This window comes from Aegilops tauschii, chromosome 5 (assembly GCF_002575655.3).
Source record: "Aegilops tauschii subsp. strangulata cultivar AL8/78 chromosome 5, Aet v6.0, whole genome shotgun sequence".
NCBI classification, from domain to species: domain Eukaryota; kingdom Viridiplantae; phylum Streptophyta; class Magnoliopsida; order Poales; family Poaceae; genus Aegilops; species Aegilops tauschii.
This window is the reverse complement of record NC_053039.3, coordinates 510,664,853-510,680,034: the sequence shown is the minus strand read 5'-3', so window position 1 is coordinate 510,680,034 and position 15,182 is coordinate 510,664,853.

Genomic DNA, 15,182 nt, shown 5'->3' with positions numbered 1-15,182 from the left:
CTAGGAGGAAGGATAACCTGGAAAGTTCACTTACTATCCACCACCTTAAAGAAGAGAAAAGGAATCTGGATGCCAACTATGACAAACTAGTTGAAGATGTCCATCAACTTCTCAATGCCCAGGAGGACAGGGTGTTGGATTTAAGCTATGTGCAGGCTAAGGAGAAGAGAGCTGAGGTTGCCACTGCATCAGTTGTGGCTGCCATGAAGAATGAGATGGAGAAGAAAGAGGTAGAGAACTTCAAGATGCAAGAGAAGTACAAAGTGCTGATGAACCTGGTAGAAGCTCAAGACAGTGTTATTAGGAACCTGAAGATGAATCATTTGAAAGAGAAGGAAAAGCCAGCAGAAGGCAATAACAATTTAAAGATTCAGGTTGATGAGCTCACCCAGTCTGTGAAAGAACTAACAGAAGAGAATGTGCAGTTCAAGAGGGGACATGAGAATCTGATAAAACGCAGGGATGAGTTAAAGCTCCAGCTTGTTGTGCAGTTCAAGTCACTGGAGAAGAGCAAAGAGAAGTTGAAGTTGATCCATGACATCTTGAAGGAATGAGGTAGATGAAGATGATTTGGGTAGATGAAGCAGAGCATATACCTATCATGATATAAGTTGCTTTGATAGAAGGCTTTGCTAATCTTTTGTGAAGGGTGGTTTAGTTAAGTGTAATGTATGGATGTAGTAGTTGTGAACAATGTTGAACTCCACTATGCTATGGTCTTTAGCTAATGTTGTAAGAATCTAGTAATTATGCCTGTAAGAATCTATGGTTATGTTGAACTCCAGTATGCTATGTTATTTAGCTAATGCTCAAGTTATATCTCCTCTTGAACCTCTGATGAAATATTTAGCTAATGCTCAAGTTAGATGGCTCAAGTTATACCTGTAAACTAACGAATCCCTGGCCAAATCAAACATTAGAGCAAAAAAATGCTGACGTGGCCACTGTCAACAGGGATTGCTTTGAGTGGTGGCCCTGGTTATTAAAGCAATGCGCGGGGGCGTACAGGAAACAGTTTGTGCATTTGGGGGGAAAACTAGGGTTAGGCGACGGCGGAGGTGATTCCTGAGCGGGCCGGCGGCGGAGGCAATCTCGCAGGCGGCGGTGGCGGCGGAGGCTGCGTCTTAAGTCAATGTCAATGTCGTGGTCTTCGAGTCGTTCTCAGGCTCCCAGCTTCCGTCGAGCCTCTGGAAGGAGAGGGGACGAATCGAGGTCGCCGGTGCCCTACCGTGAGAGCCCGATGGCGTATGAGCCGGAGAAGCTCTGCTGGTGCAGGCCGCGTAGGAAGGCCCCGAGATGGATCTCATGGAGCCGTCAGAACCCAGGCAGGAGGTACTACGCCTGCGTGGATGCCATGGTAAGTTTCATTTTTGTTCTACTTTTCTGTTCATTAGATCTTCTCCCCTCTCAAACCCTGATTTCTGTTGGTACAGCATGGTGGTTGTGGCTTCCTTGAATGGCATGATGATCCTCTGCCAAAGTTTTTAAGTGATTTGATTGGAGATTTGCGAGATGAAGTGCATAGGCTGAGAGGTGAATCAAGTGTTGGTGTGTTTGAAGATGACAGTGCAGTTGTGGCTCTGCCTGAAGCTTAAAGAGGAAGAGAGGTGGTGGCTTTGGAAGATCAGCTCAAGGAGAAAAATGGAGAGATAGATGCACTGAAGGAGAAATATCAAAATGTTGTCTTTCTTTTTCTTGTCTTTGTGGTAGGTTTAGTGACAGCCAAGATGCTGCTGCAGTAAGCTTGTTTAGTACTGGTCAGTGGTTTAGACTCAAGCTTGTTTTGGCACAGAAGATGCAAGTTGTGGTCAGGTTAATCCTTGTTAAGGAGAGATGCAAGTTAGTGTCAGTTGTGGTCAGGTTGATCTTTGCAAGTTAGTGTCAGGTGTTGCAAGTTAGTGTCAGGTTTGATCCTACTGTTGTTGATCCTAGTAATGTGTCAGGTGTATTTGTAAAAAAGATTTGGTATGTTCATCCTAGTAATGAAGTATGTGGCCATTGTGGCATTATCATCCAGTTTGTGCATGGTTTCTTGACACATGTGCATTGAGTTGTTTCACAAAAGCCAAATGAACAAATATCTTGACACATGAGCATGTTTTCTTGACATAATATTGACAGGAGCATTGAGTTGTTCACAAGTGCCAAATGAGCATTGAGTTGTTTCACAAATGCCAAATGAACAACACAAAAAGCATTGAGTTGTTCACAAGTGCCAAATGACCAAATGTTGCAGATATTGCAGGCACAATATGTTGACAGGAGCATGATATGTCCACAAATGACCAGAAAATACATGGTTTGTAGCACAAATAACTTAGTTCACATCAGACTCAACTTAGTACTCCATTAGAACATACATTAGTTTTGTAGCACAACTAACTTAGTTCACATCTTCTGGTACTCCATCAGACCAAAAGTAGCAACATTCTCTCACTCAAGTGTTACCACTGGTAGTAAAGAATGACATCAAGCGAGTATAATTCCCTGGGACACTTGAAGGAGCACCAGAAGTAGAAGGACCAGAAGATGAAGCTCCTGCAGCAAATCTTGGGGCAGTGAAAGGCCTTGCAAATCTTGCACTTGCACTAGCTGACCCTCTAGCAGATCTTGAAGTAGATCTTGCAGTAGCAGATCTTGAAGTAGATCTTGCAGTAGCAGATCTAGCAGTAGCAGATCTTGCACTAACAGATCTTGCAGAAGTAGTTCTTGCAGAAGCAAACCTTGCTGGTGGCTGATGTGATCCTGATGGAGTATCTTCATTCCTTGATCTTGTAGGTGCCTTGCAAACATACAAGGAAACATGCTAGTTAGTCACAAAGGTTTAGCACAAAAAACATAGAAGGAAAGAAGACCAATTAGCAAGTACAATTCACAAGGGTTTACCGCATGCTTATTTTTCCTCATAGCCAACTCTGGTCTCAACCGTTGCTTGCAGTTGGTGTACCTATGGCCTTGGAGCCCACAGTTGCTGCATGTTATAGTGGCCATTCTTGAACTGTCCTTTGGTTTTGTAACCTCAAATCTGCCCTTTATTCTCTTCTCTTTCCTTCTCCCTTTCTTCACATGAAATTTGGGTGGCTCTATGTTTGGTCCACTTGTCCTTGTCCAATCATGTTCACCAGGAACTGGATATATCATTGGTTCATATGCAGCAAGGTAAAAAGGTTTTTTGAAGAAATTGTAGACATAGTCCTCTGGAAATCTTTTTGCCTTGTTAATTGCTGATATTGCATGGTTGCATGGTATGCCAGACAGGTCCCACTTTCTGTAGCCACATGTATAAACTTGCAAGTTTACAGCATGTGTTTGCTGCCCACTGGTCACTTGCCAAAGATTTACACCAGCTTGAATAGGTTTGCAGAATCTGGCCCTTTCCTTGTCCTCAAGCTTCTCAGCATAATGTGGTGTGATCTCCCACAGAGATGCCTTTCCTCTCTCTCTGTTTCTATGCCACCTCACCATTTGCTTGTCCTTAATACCATCAATCATGGTCCTAATAGTTTTTTCCTAAAATCTAGGATGTACTTGTTGAACACCTCAGACAGGTTGTTAACAACCAAGTCTGTCTTGCAGTTAGTGTCAAAAGCATGCCTAGCCCATGTGTGCTTAGGTATTCCACTTAGCCACTTCCAAGCTTCCTCACTCTCATTTTCAAGTCATTCATGGCAATGTTAAACTTGTGCCGGTTATAAGCATAGCTGGCATTATCCATGCATTTCTTAAGATCTTCCCCCCTAAACCCAGCATTCTGGAAATTTGCATAGAGGTGTCTAAGGCAAAATCTTTGATGACAGTTTGGAAAAACTTGGTTTACTGCATTTAGTAGCCCCTGTTCACATAGCATGCTAGACTTAGCTGTTGTACTACTACATCTAGAACATAACATGCTAATGCAGAAGAACATAAAAGCAAGAACATAACAGAAAAATGCATGCATACCTTCTGTTTATCAGACATGATAGTATAAGGCCCAAATTTGCCAACTTCTCCTCCTAGACATATCTTCAGTTGGTGTAGAAACCAACACCAGTTAGCTATGTCCTCTTGTCCAACAACAGCAAATGCAAGTGGGAAAATATTATTATTCCCATCTCTTCCAGTGGCAGCTAGGATTTGAGCACCAGTGGTGAGCTTAATAAAGCATCCATCAACACATGTTGTTGCAACCAAAGAACAATTTAAACTTCTACAAAGCATTACTAAACTATATATTTAAGTATAAAGAACTATAAAGCACCACTACATCCATTGAGAAAGAACTATAAAGCATTACTAACCAATGAATGGTCTGCATCCATTGAGAAATCCCTCCCTTGCTCCATTTATGCAGAAGAACATAGCATGAAACCTTGGTCCTGGATGTGGTATTTTTGTAGTTGGTCTTGGAGTAACTGTTGCAACTACAACTCTACTACCAGGGTTTGTATCCATGATGGTCTAAGCATAATCCCTAAGCATGGGATACTGCTTCTTGTGCTCTCCTAGCACAGCTTCCACAGCAAGGTTTTTGGCCCTATAGGCCATGTGCCTTGGTACATCAACACCATACTTCTCATTGCAGTTGTCAATCAGAGTGTGTATGCTGGTGGTTGGATCAGACCTGAACAATGACTCATAGGTCTTTGCAAGCCACTTGGCACTAATCCTAGATGTCTCAGTGCTGCTAGGGCAAGTGTGCTCCAGCCTTATTTTCTTAATAGCAAAAGTCTTCTCCCCTTTGATAACTGCAGCAACTATGCAAAACTGGCAGTGCTCTTGCTTACAACAGGCAATGATCCTTTGGTCTGAATTTCTATGATATCTGAAATCTCTGGCATGTGTGATGTGCAAGATCAACAAAGCATCTCTGAATTGCTGCTGATTCTTGAAGCACATGTACAGACATAACTGCTGATGTGGTTGCTCAAGTTTGTCATTGTACCAGATCCTTGGTTTCCTTTTCTTGGCCCTACTCTTCCTCCCTTTAGGTAGAACAAATGACAGTGGCTCATGTCCATCATCTTCATCCTCAAACAGCAACCCATCATCTTCTTCATCTGATGAAGGAATGAAATCAGGTTGCACCTCCTCCAACACACTTGAATGTGTCCTAGTAGTAGGGCCTCTCCTAACTACCAGCTTCTTCCTCTTTTTTGCAGGTTTTTGCATTGGTGCTTCTTCTGTTGCAACAACATTGACCTCATCCACCTTCTCCTGCTCCTCCTCCTCCTCCTCCATCTCAAACAAGTCCTCAACCTCAGTGTCACCCTCATAATGTAATTGTTCCTCTTCTGAATCCTCTTCTGAATCTTCATCTTCAACTTCTTGCTCTGCTAGTTTATTCCCCTCAATTATCTCTGTGTCTTCAATTATCCTGTACTTCTCCATGCAGAAAGGATTGTTATCACTGTCATATGCAGCAGCCTTAGAGTCATCACTGTTATTATGTCCCTCCTCTAGCAGTGCCTCTTCCTCCATTACAGCTTTGAGCTTCCCCTTACTAAAATTTCTGCTCTCTTGTGTGCACTGACTATGAAAAACAACACCTTTTTATCTACAGCAAGAACTGCGGGCTCACTGAGATCATACACTAAAGGTGGTTCATACAATATAGTTGCTAAATTTTCTTCTCTCCTCTGACAGACATTGTTGTAGTTTGATCTCACTAAATCTTCTTCTATCTTACATACAAAAGGTGTTGTTGCCCTCACTAGCAAATTCAGAACTAAACTATGCTCATATTCCTTCTTAAGTTGCTGCAGTTTGATGTTTGTGTCAATTAACTCTAACACATGCTCTCTTTCCTCTCCTCTGCCTAAATTATTCATGTGGTACAGTTCATCAGAGAAGGAATAACCTTGTGTGTGCATCGGTGCATATAAGTTCGGAAATCTCACATCTAAGCTGCATATCTTACTATCCAGATTGTGTTGTGCATCAAAATGAATCCGAACATCCCAAACAGCATCATCCAAACTACAATTGACAGCACAAATTTAGACATGTCATGAGCAACACTAACCCTAGCCCCCTGTTTTGGAATATAGAAAGAAGCAGAGAAGAGAACGACTTACAGCACGCCGCTAGCAGCTCCACTGGTCCACTGATGGCTACTGCTAGGGTTGGCCACCCATATCTCTGCCAGCTTCACCCTGTCCTCCATGGACATCGCGGCCTCCTCCTCCAAATCCTCGTTGTCTGCGCTGGAGTAGTACGAACTGGAGCCGTCGACGTCGTCCAGACCTAAGTGGTCATCGGGGTCGAGGCCAGCACTACAAAAAAAGACACAGCCGTGACATTTTGGGCCGAACGAACTTTTTTCTGTCATACTTATGACACTTCTATGACGATAATTGTGACAAAACCCGGTATCATCATAGATGTGGTGGGGTCCTACTTCTATGACAAAAAATCATGACAGAAAATGGGCTTTTCGTCCTGGGCGGGCCGGAGACGCAGCTGCATGACATTCTTTGGGTCGTCCATGACGGGAAAAATCATGGTAGAAGCGAGGGCGAGGAAAATATCGGGGTGTTCCCGGTTACGGTGGGTGGTCGGGGCCGAGCGATGCGTGTTTCTCTCGTACATGCACGCGCGTGGGTGCGAGGCGTTGGGCTCTAACTGAAGCTGAGCAAGGCGTTGGGCTCTAACTGAACCCGAGCGATTCACTGCATGCTACGCGTTACTGAACCCGAGCGATCGATCGATGGCTGTTAACTGAACCCGATCGAGCGATTCCTTCGCTACTGCTGCTAATGAAGCCGATCGATGCTGCCTCTGGATGAACAGTGAGCGTTGCTGGGGGGTTTGGATGAACAGTTCCCGGTGGGGGTGGATGAACAGGACCCCGTGGCGTTGCCTCTGGATGAACAGGACCCCGATCGTTCGAGCCAGTTGGGGCTGGATGAACAGGACCCCGTGGAGGGCAGGATGAATAGGACCACCCCGTGGAGGGCAGGATAAACAGTAGACGGTGGAGGGCTGGATGAACAGTAGCCCGTGGAGGGGTGGTTGAATAGTAGCCCGTGGAGAGGGCTGGTTGAACAGTAGCCGGTGGAGTAGCGCGCGGTGGAGGCTGGATGAACAGGAGCCCGTGGATGAACGGTCGCAGGTGGAGGCTAGAGGAGGTCGACGGTGGATGAACAGTAGCCCGTGGAGGCTGGAGGGGGTCAATGGTGGAGATGAACAGTATCCCGTGGAGTCCCGTTTTGCGGTACGCCACACCCCTCCCGATGAACAGGGCCCCCGTTTCGACCGTAGCGCTCCAACACAAGTTCGTTTCCTCCGTTTTGCGGTACGCCACACCCCTCCCGATCAACAGGACCCCCGTTTCGACCGTAGGAGGTCCGTTTCCTCCGTTGTGCGGTACGCCAGACCCCTCTCGATGAATAGGATCTCGTTTCAAACGTGGCCGGTCAAACACAAGGCTGTTTCCTCCGTTCTGCGGTACGCCAGGCCTCGTTTCCATCGGCTGTTCCGTCCAAGGCGGTTGGCTCCCACGCGTTCCGTTGCCTCCCGATGAACACGACGCATTCCATTGCCTCCCCATGAACACGACGACGACGCTGTTTCTCCGTTCCGACCCAGCCATGTACACAAGCCCTAGTCGTACGTACGCGCGAGTAGGCGTTCGAGACCCCGCCCATATGTACGTACGTGGCCGTATTTACTTTCTTGCACCCTGGCCGCTGTACGTACGTGTACATGCTACATGTGCGCCTCTACTACTACACCTGCGCGCCTCTACATCGACCAGTATGTACGTGCACGTTCGCGACCAGAATGACAATGCTACGTACGCTTCGACCAGGTGGGTCCCGACTGTCGGGCACTTCCTTGCGTGCAAAGATGTAGCCGGTGGGTCACAGCAGTCAGGGGGGCGAATCAATTTTTTTTTGCCCGGACGCACTTCCTTGCGTGCGAAGATGTAGCTGGTGGGTCCCAGCAGTCAGGGGGAAACTTCTTTTCCGCGAAATACGGTGGCCCGTCCGGCGGGTCCCCGCTGTCAGGTGGAGGAATAATTATTTTGCGCGTAATAAGGAGGCACTTCCTTGCTGCGGCCATGGACCCAGCTGTCAGCCTCTCCACGTACAGTCCACGTCCGATGGAAGCTGTTCCTTGACCACGTTGACCACGCCGCGCCGAGAGCACCAGGGCGGTGGACGACGGCGAGGCCTAGGAAGGGGACGACGCAGAGCCGGGGAAGACGCGGCAGTGGATGCCCACGCGTAGAGGAGTATGAGGGTTCATTGGTTCGCTGCAGTGTGAGGTTGCCATCGCCGTAGAATAACAGGGGCTGTGGGTGAGTAGAGGGATGGCCTTGCCAGCGGTGGGAGTAGTAGGGGGCGGTGAGGCCTCCGCCGCATCGCAGCCGGCCACGGGAGGCAGGAGCACGAGGCATGACCGGCGCTGGTTTGGGCGGCTGGAGCAAGAAGACCAGAGGTTGAAGAAGCACTACGGCCATTGGATGGACATCGTATGGTCACTGGAGCTAGAATCGTGCATATTGACTAAGTTGACAAAGCCCTCCGTCCCCGTCAACTTAGTTGGCCCACAAGTCAGCCTCCCACTATTATGGGTCCCAGCTAGCAGGGGGTATTCATTTTTTTGTGCGTAATAAGGAGGCACTTCCTTGCGTGCGAAGATATAGCTGGTGGGTTCGACCTGTCAGCGGTGGGAACATTTTTCGCGAAATACAGAGGCCCTTCCGGTGGGTCCCAGCTGTCAGGTGGAGGAATCATTATTTTGCGCGTAATAAGGAGGCATTTCCTTGCGTGCGGCCGTGGACCCAGCTGTCAGCCTCTCCACGCACAGTCTACTTCCGATGGTGTCATTCGTTGACCACGTTGACCAGGCCGCGCCGAGCGCATCCAAGGTGGTGGACGACGGCGAGGTCCCGGACAGCAACGAGCCGGAGATGGGGAGACGCGGGAGTAGAGTCGCAGACGGAGAGGTGTACGAGGGTTAACTGGTTCTGGTGCGGTGTGGTTCGGCAGTCAGTGGAGAAGAACAGGAGGTGTGGAGGGGTGGAGGGATGGCCTGGCCAACGGTGGAGTAGCGCTTCACAGCAAAGCGTGCTAAGCAGAGCTGCTAGCAGCAGGAGGCGGGAGCAGGTGGTCCCGGTGGCGCTGGAGGAAGAAGACGAGAGATTGAAGATGGATGCCGGTCGTTGGATGTAAATCCAACGGCTAACGATGTCAGAATCATTTGTTGACTAAGTTGACAACGACATGCATTAGCTTCGACCTATTGGCCCACATTTCAGCCTCCAAAAATGTGGCACGTATTCAACCCATTTTTTCAGAATTTACAGTCTTTTTTTGCTGGGTAGAATTTACAGTCCATTTGATCTCTTTTTTTTTAACTACAGTCCATTAGCTGGGCTGGGTGAACAAATAATGTAGCATCCATGCGGCCCATTTATGTTTTTCCTAAAAAAAATTACAGGCCATTTGCACTTTCTCGAAATACACAATTTTGCTGGGCTTATTCTAGTTATAATGTTGGGGTGGGCGCAGCAATGTTACCAAAAAATAAACAGGGGCTATGCATTTTGTTATATATATATATATATATATATATATATATATATATATATAATAAGTGATTTATTATTACATTGGTCCTTAAATCTTACCAAGCTTTTGTACACAATCACCAGGATTTTCGTTGCCAAAAAAATCCAGGATTTTATTGTTAAGAAATTATTTTTATAAGTTAATAAGATGTGGGATATTGTTTTCTTACATATGTAAGTATCTGTTAAATATATGGTGACAATAACAATAATATATAATAACATATAAAATAATTTAAATATATATAATATAGTTAGTAGGGAAACATAAGTTGGACCAGGCGTTCCTATTCTTATATAGAAATATAGAACAGACCTCTGCGTTTTCTTCAAAAAATACATAAATTGGGCTGCCGATGTTTCAGGAAAAATAAAACCTTGGGTGGGAGGTCCATAAGCCGGTCGATACATGACGACCCTCAAGAAAATACAAACAGGCCTATGGACCTCCCATCCGAGGTCGTGGGTTGCGCATGTTAAAAAAGAAAGCCTATACGGGGCAGCCCAAAACCCAGCTGATACATGCTGCCCCAGTGATAATAAATGATACCTGCCAGCTCCCCGGCTTCGTTGTGAATTTATCTCCTATAGTAACTACGTTGAAGCACCTAAAAAATGTAACTATGTTGACAAACCCATGGGCCCCAACGTCAGTATAGCATTAGGAGGAAGTATTTTTTTCGATGAGGCACTTGCTAACGTACGGCCATAGACCTGGTGGGTCCCGACTGTCCGCCTCTCCACGTACAGTCCTCTCCAGATTCCTCTCGTTTGTTCAGCATGTTCACAACAGCAGACAGCGGCGTCCCTCGTTTTCTCTGTTTTTCGCACACTCGACATTGTGTGGGCATCTTGAAAATAGCATATCTTTTTGACTGTGCATCATATGAAGATGTGCTATGCATGAATGTTGATCAGCATGATGTTAACTGGCTGGTAGTTCCAGTTTCGACCATGAATAAAACTTCCAGCATGATGTTAACACTGTTTGAAAAGGCCGTGTTAATATAAATGCTCTGCCTCTGAAAGTTGCAGTTTCTTATCTGAAACTGAACTTGGAGTTTCTTATCTGAAACTGAAACTTGCAGTTTCTTCTCTGAGAATCACATTGTCTGCACTTTTATACTCCTATGAAACTACATTTTTTAAGTGCTAAAAATAGATCTCTAGAATTCATAAAATACTTCATATGCTCAATACTGCAAATCTGAAATTCAAAAGACATTCATATCTGAAAGTACTCTCAAAATACACAACACAAAACACAATTCACAACCTGCAAATACTAACAACCCTAAGCTCCTCCTGACAATTCACAACCTGCCCGGCTATTGGTCTGGGGGGCAATCCCTCCTATTCCTAGGCGGCAGACAGTCGCCCCGTGAGACGATGTGAACGGCGAGGGAGAGGATGGCGGGGAAGCGTCGTTGGGCAAACTATTTTTCTCCTCTTGCAGTTGGGTTCGGTCGACGAAGACTCCACCGGCTCGCTCTGGCACGACACCCTCACAAACGGCACCCTGCAGATGCTTGATCCTTCAATCTCTGGTGGATACTCCATCTGGGATCGATACTCCCACCACCGCTCCCTGACGATCGGATTCGGTGAATCTGTTTGCTCCATGGCCCAGAGGAGCAGCTCTATGTACACCCGCGCGACTCCCTCCGGGAGTATCACCGCCTTTTCGCTCTGTTGCAGATATTTGGCCATGGATGTCGCCGTCGCCGCTAGTTGGTCCTTGTTGTCAAACCAAGACTGTATCTCCAACATCCTAGCTAGCTTCACAGGGTCGCCGTATGTGATCCTCACGTATCGGTTGTACTCCTCCGTCGATCTACTTCTCCACAGCACCTTCACTCGCCGGCGGTGGATTTTTAATGGAAGAGGAGAGGAGCAGCGCTGGTTTTGGTTTAGAACGGGAGAGGAGCGACGCTGGTTTTGGATTGGAACAGGAGAGGAGGGGCGGTGGTTTTGAAATGGAAGAGGAGAGGAGCGGCGCTGGATTTAGATTGGAACAGGAGAGGAGCGGCGGTGGTTTAAGAGGAGAAGAGCGGAAGAGCGGCGCTGGTCTTGGAAGTACTTTTTTTGTTTTGCGTATTTTGGGTCAAAGTTTGACCACGTACTGTATTTGACAAGCAAAATGTGAATGCATGTCACCAAAAATTGTATCGTTTGGTTCGTATCTAAATGTACTTTCAAATTATATTATTTTTGCAACGTATAACATATATTTTATTTGCGAAAATCATGGTCAATTATGACCCAGAATAAAAGGGAGACTATGTAATGTGGGGTCGCTTTCTTAATTGAAGGGTAAATTGATTTTGATTTTTATCCAGTCACAGCGCGCCGGCCCTCTCGTCCAATCCTAAATCGCTGTCGCACGCTCCTCTCCCTCTTCTCCATTGCAAAACCACCTTCTCTCCTCTCCATCATCTCCATTCCAAAACCACTGTCTCGCCTCTCCCTCTTCTCCATTGCAAAACCACCTCCTCTCTCCTCAGACGAGGATCCCCTGACGTATCCCATCCTGCCATTGAGACACTAACACATGGGTCCCACCAAGCGCGGGGCCCACCTGTCAGCGACCGAAAGGCAGGGGAACCTCTCCTCTCCATCATCTCCATTCCAAAACCACCGTCTCGCCTCTCCCTCTTCTCCATTTCAAAACCACCCCCTCTCCTCTCCATCATCTCCATTCCAAAACCACCGTCTCGCCTCTCCCTCTTCTCTATTGCAAGACCACCGTCTCTCCTCCCATCTTCCAAAGCTAGCACCAGACCACTCAGAAGGACATCTATGGAGGGGATGCAGCAGCGAATCAGGCAGATCGCCGGCGGCGACCAGGCAAAGTTAGCCAGGTTGAAGGAGATCCTTACTTGGTTTGACAATGAGTGGGAGATTTCGAGGACGGTGAGGGCCATGTGGCAATGTATGCGAAAGAGCGAGACGACGGTGATGAGGGCGGTGATGTACTCCTCGGCGGCAGTCACGCCGCAGTCCTTCGAGTTCATCGAGTATCTCCTCTGGGCGATGGAGCAGACAGATTCGCCCGAGGCGAAAGTCAGGCGGAGGTGGTGGGTGTACAGGTCGAAGGTCGAGCACCCAGAGGATAACGAATCGATCGAGTACGGTGTGCCGTTCGTGAGGGTGCAGAGCCAGCCGGAGCCATAGGAGTATTCGTTCTCCCACCGCAAGAGGAGGCCAGATGGCGCGACGTCGCTTCCCCGCCGTTCTCCATGGTTCCCTAGACGCTCACCTTGTTTCAACGGCGTCGGTAGGGTTTAAGGTAAGCTTCGCACTAACCTAATCTTCCATCTGCTCATGCTTACAATCAGTGTGACAACTAATAAAAATCATGCTTACAATCAGTCTCCGAGTACTACGCCAATCACCCTAAAATAGCTCTGGACCTTTGGGTCAAAGTTGCGACACTGTGTACAAATAAAGAAAAATAGATTGGTGCTTCTTTCAGAAAAGAGTACACCCCTAGAAAACTGCCAATATAAGCTACTAGTATTTTTTTTAAGTCTAAGCTACTAGTATTTGGTTAGAGGATTTGCTGCCGAGAAAGATCCGTCCACAGTGAGCGCCACACATCCCACTGATGGTGGTGGACGCCAATGCTTAGATGGAGCAGGGTTGGTGTCGGTAATTTTTACTTGGCACCTCGCACTCTGCATATATGTCGGTTCCATCCGTACATTTGTGCAGTTCCACCAAAATGCAGCTGAATAAACCTGTTTGCACAGATAATGAAAAGGCGTGATTACATTATAGTGGCACTAGTTGATGAAACATACACTAATAAACAGAAGAAAATATTACATCATACTGGAAATCGACCCAAGTCTCCCCGATACACCTTCTGCCAGTGATGAACATTAGTGTACAACGGTAGTACAAGGAGGGGCCTTGAGACATTCAAATCTCTATTTTTGTGCAGATCAACTAAAATTAAGCACCCCAGTTTGCATAAACGCTTAAACATTAACAATGGGACTAGTTGATGAAACATACATTAACAAAGAGAAGCACTTTCTTTATCTACATTGGAAATGAAATGATAGAGAGGACACTCGCTCTATTTTAAATGTATTATTACTTCATTTTATCAGTGACACTAGGGTCGAGCAGGTGGCAAACAAGGTGTACCGTGCGTTGCAAGGATGAAGGCCGGGGGTGCTTAGACTGGGATGCTGAAGCTGGCTCTTTCAGTCCCTATCTTCCCCCTGATGTTTCTGTGGTAGCATTTGGGTTGTAATCCAAACTTGGTCGAGCTGGTGCTGCGTCCCCCTACCTGCCTAGCTTATGTGGCGAACTTGTCTCCTGCTAGTACTCAGTCCGTTCTAGTAGTAGTTGCATAACTGCCCGTTTACACTGAGATGTTGTCGGATAATGGTTCTCTACGGTTGGGTTTCTTTAATGAAATCGGAAGGAACCCCCTCTTTCGATATATATAAAAAACAGTGGCACTAGCGGTGCTCAAATTAATAGTGCCACTAGATTAAGGTGCAAAATAATAACATTATTGCTTTATCATGGCAGTGCCAAAACAGTAGCACAAGAGCAGGATCAACATGCAGGATCTTTGGCAAACGGTCAGACCAAAAAGGAACATACCTCGTGATGGGAACCATATCTGCAGTCAACGTCATCGTAGAAGGGATGACACCAGTCACCAACATGGATGATTCAATTCATGGGACCTTTTGGTGCAGTTCACCTAAAATGAAGCAATGTCCCATGAGCTAGCAGCTTCTTCTTCTTCTTTTTTTAAGAAAAGGGCTCCAGTCCCGGTTCCATTTCCATCAGAAAATGAAACCCACAGAGCTTCTTCTTCATTAGTTGCAATAAAATTGAGCAACATCAAGGTTGGTCGTGAAGCTCCTAGAGAGTAGGCGGACCAGGACAGTTGCATCTCTAAGGAAAAGAAGCAACTTATCTTAATGGGAAATTTAGCAGGACATGAAACAAAGTGCCATTGATTCATATTACTGGAGGCATTACATTGAAAACAACATTGGTTTAATGTGTCCTTACTTTTAACAGTGCGACTGCTACATTTTACCAGTGGCATTACAAAAGAGTGGCTCGGGGCAACAAACATCAGAAGAGGATATCTGGGTTGGTCCCATTTTTGTTCGGTATATAGCCACCTTATACTGTGTGAGGCTAGCAAATCTAGTGCTGGACTTACTCTATTGACTTGTCCCCCAGTCCCCACTTTCTTTCCTTTTTCAACCAATAGACCGGGTTTATATTGAGTTTGTACTGCGTTCCCTTTATTTCCCTATTAGACCTAGAGACCAGTTGGATAGCCAGTCTCTACTACTTTTTGCCCCCATTATTTCCTCTTTCGACCAAGTCCTAGATTCAGGTAACAAATCTTCCCCCACCCCCACCCCCTTTCTTACTTGTTTGAACCAAGTACTACTAGATTCGAGTGCATGAACTAGTTTTACCTCTTAACAGTAAAAAAATTAGGTGGTTTTTGAACAGCCGATCGATCCTATCTACACGAGGGGGCCTGAGAAATAGTAAAAGATACAAATGCAGCGACGTCAGGAGCTCGGGAAGTAGAGCAAGGCCGGTTTTGAAGGAAGTTATACCTGAGGGTCGC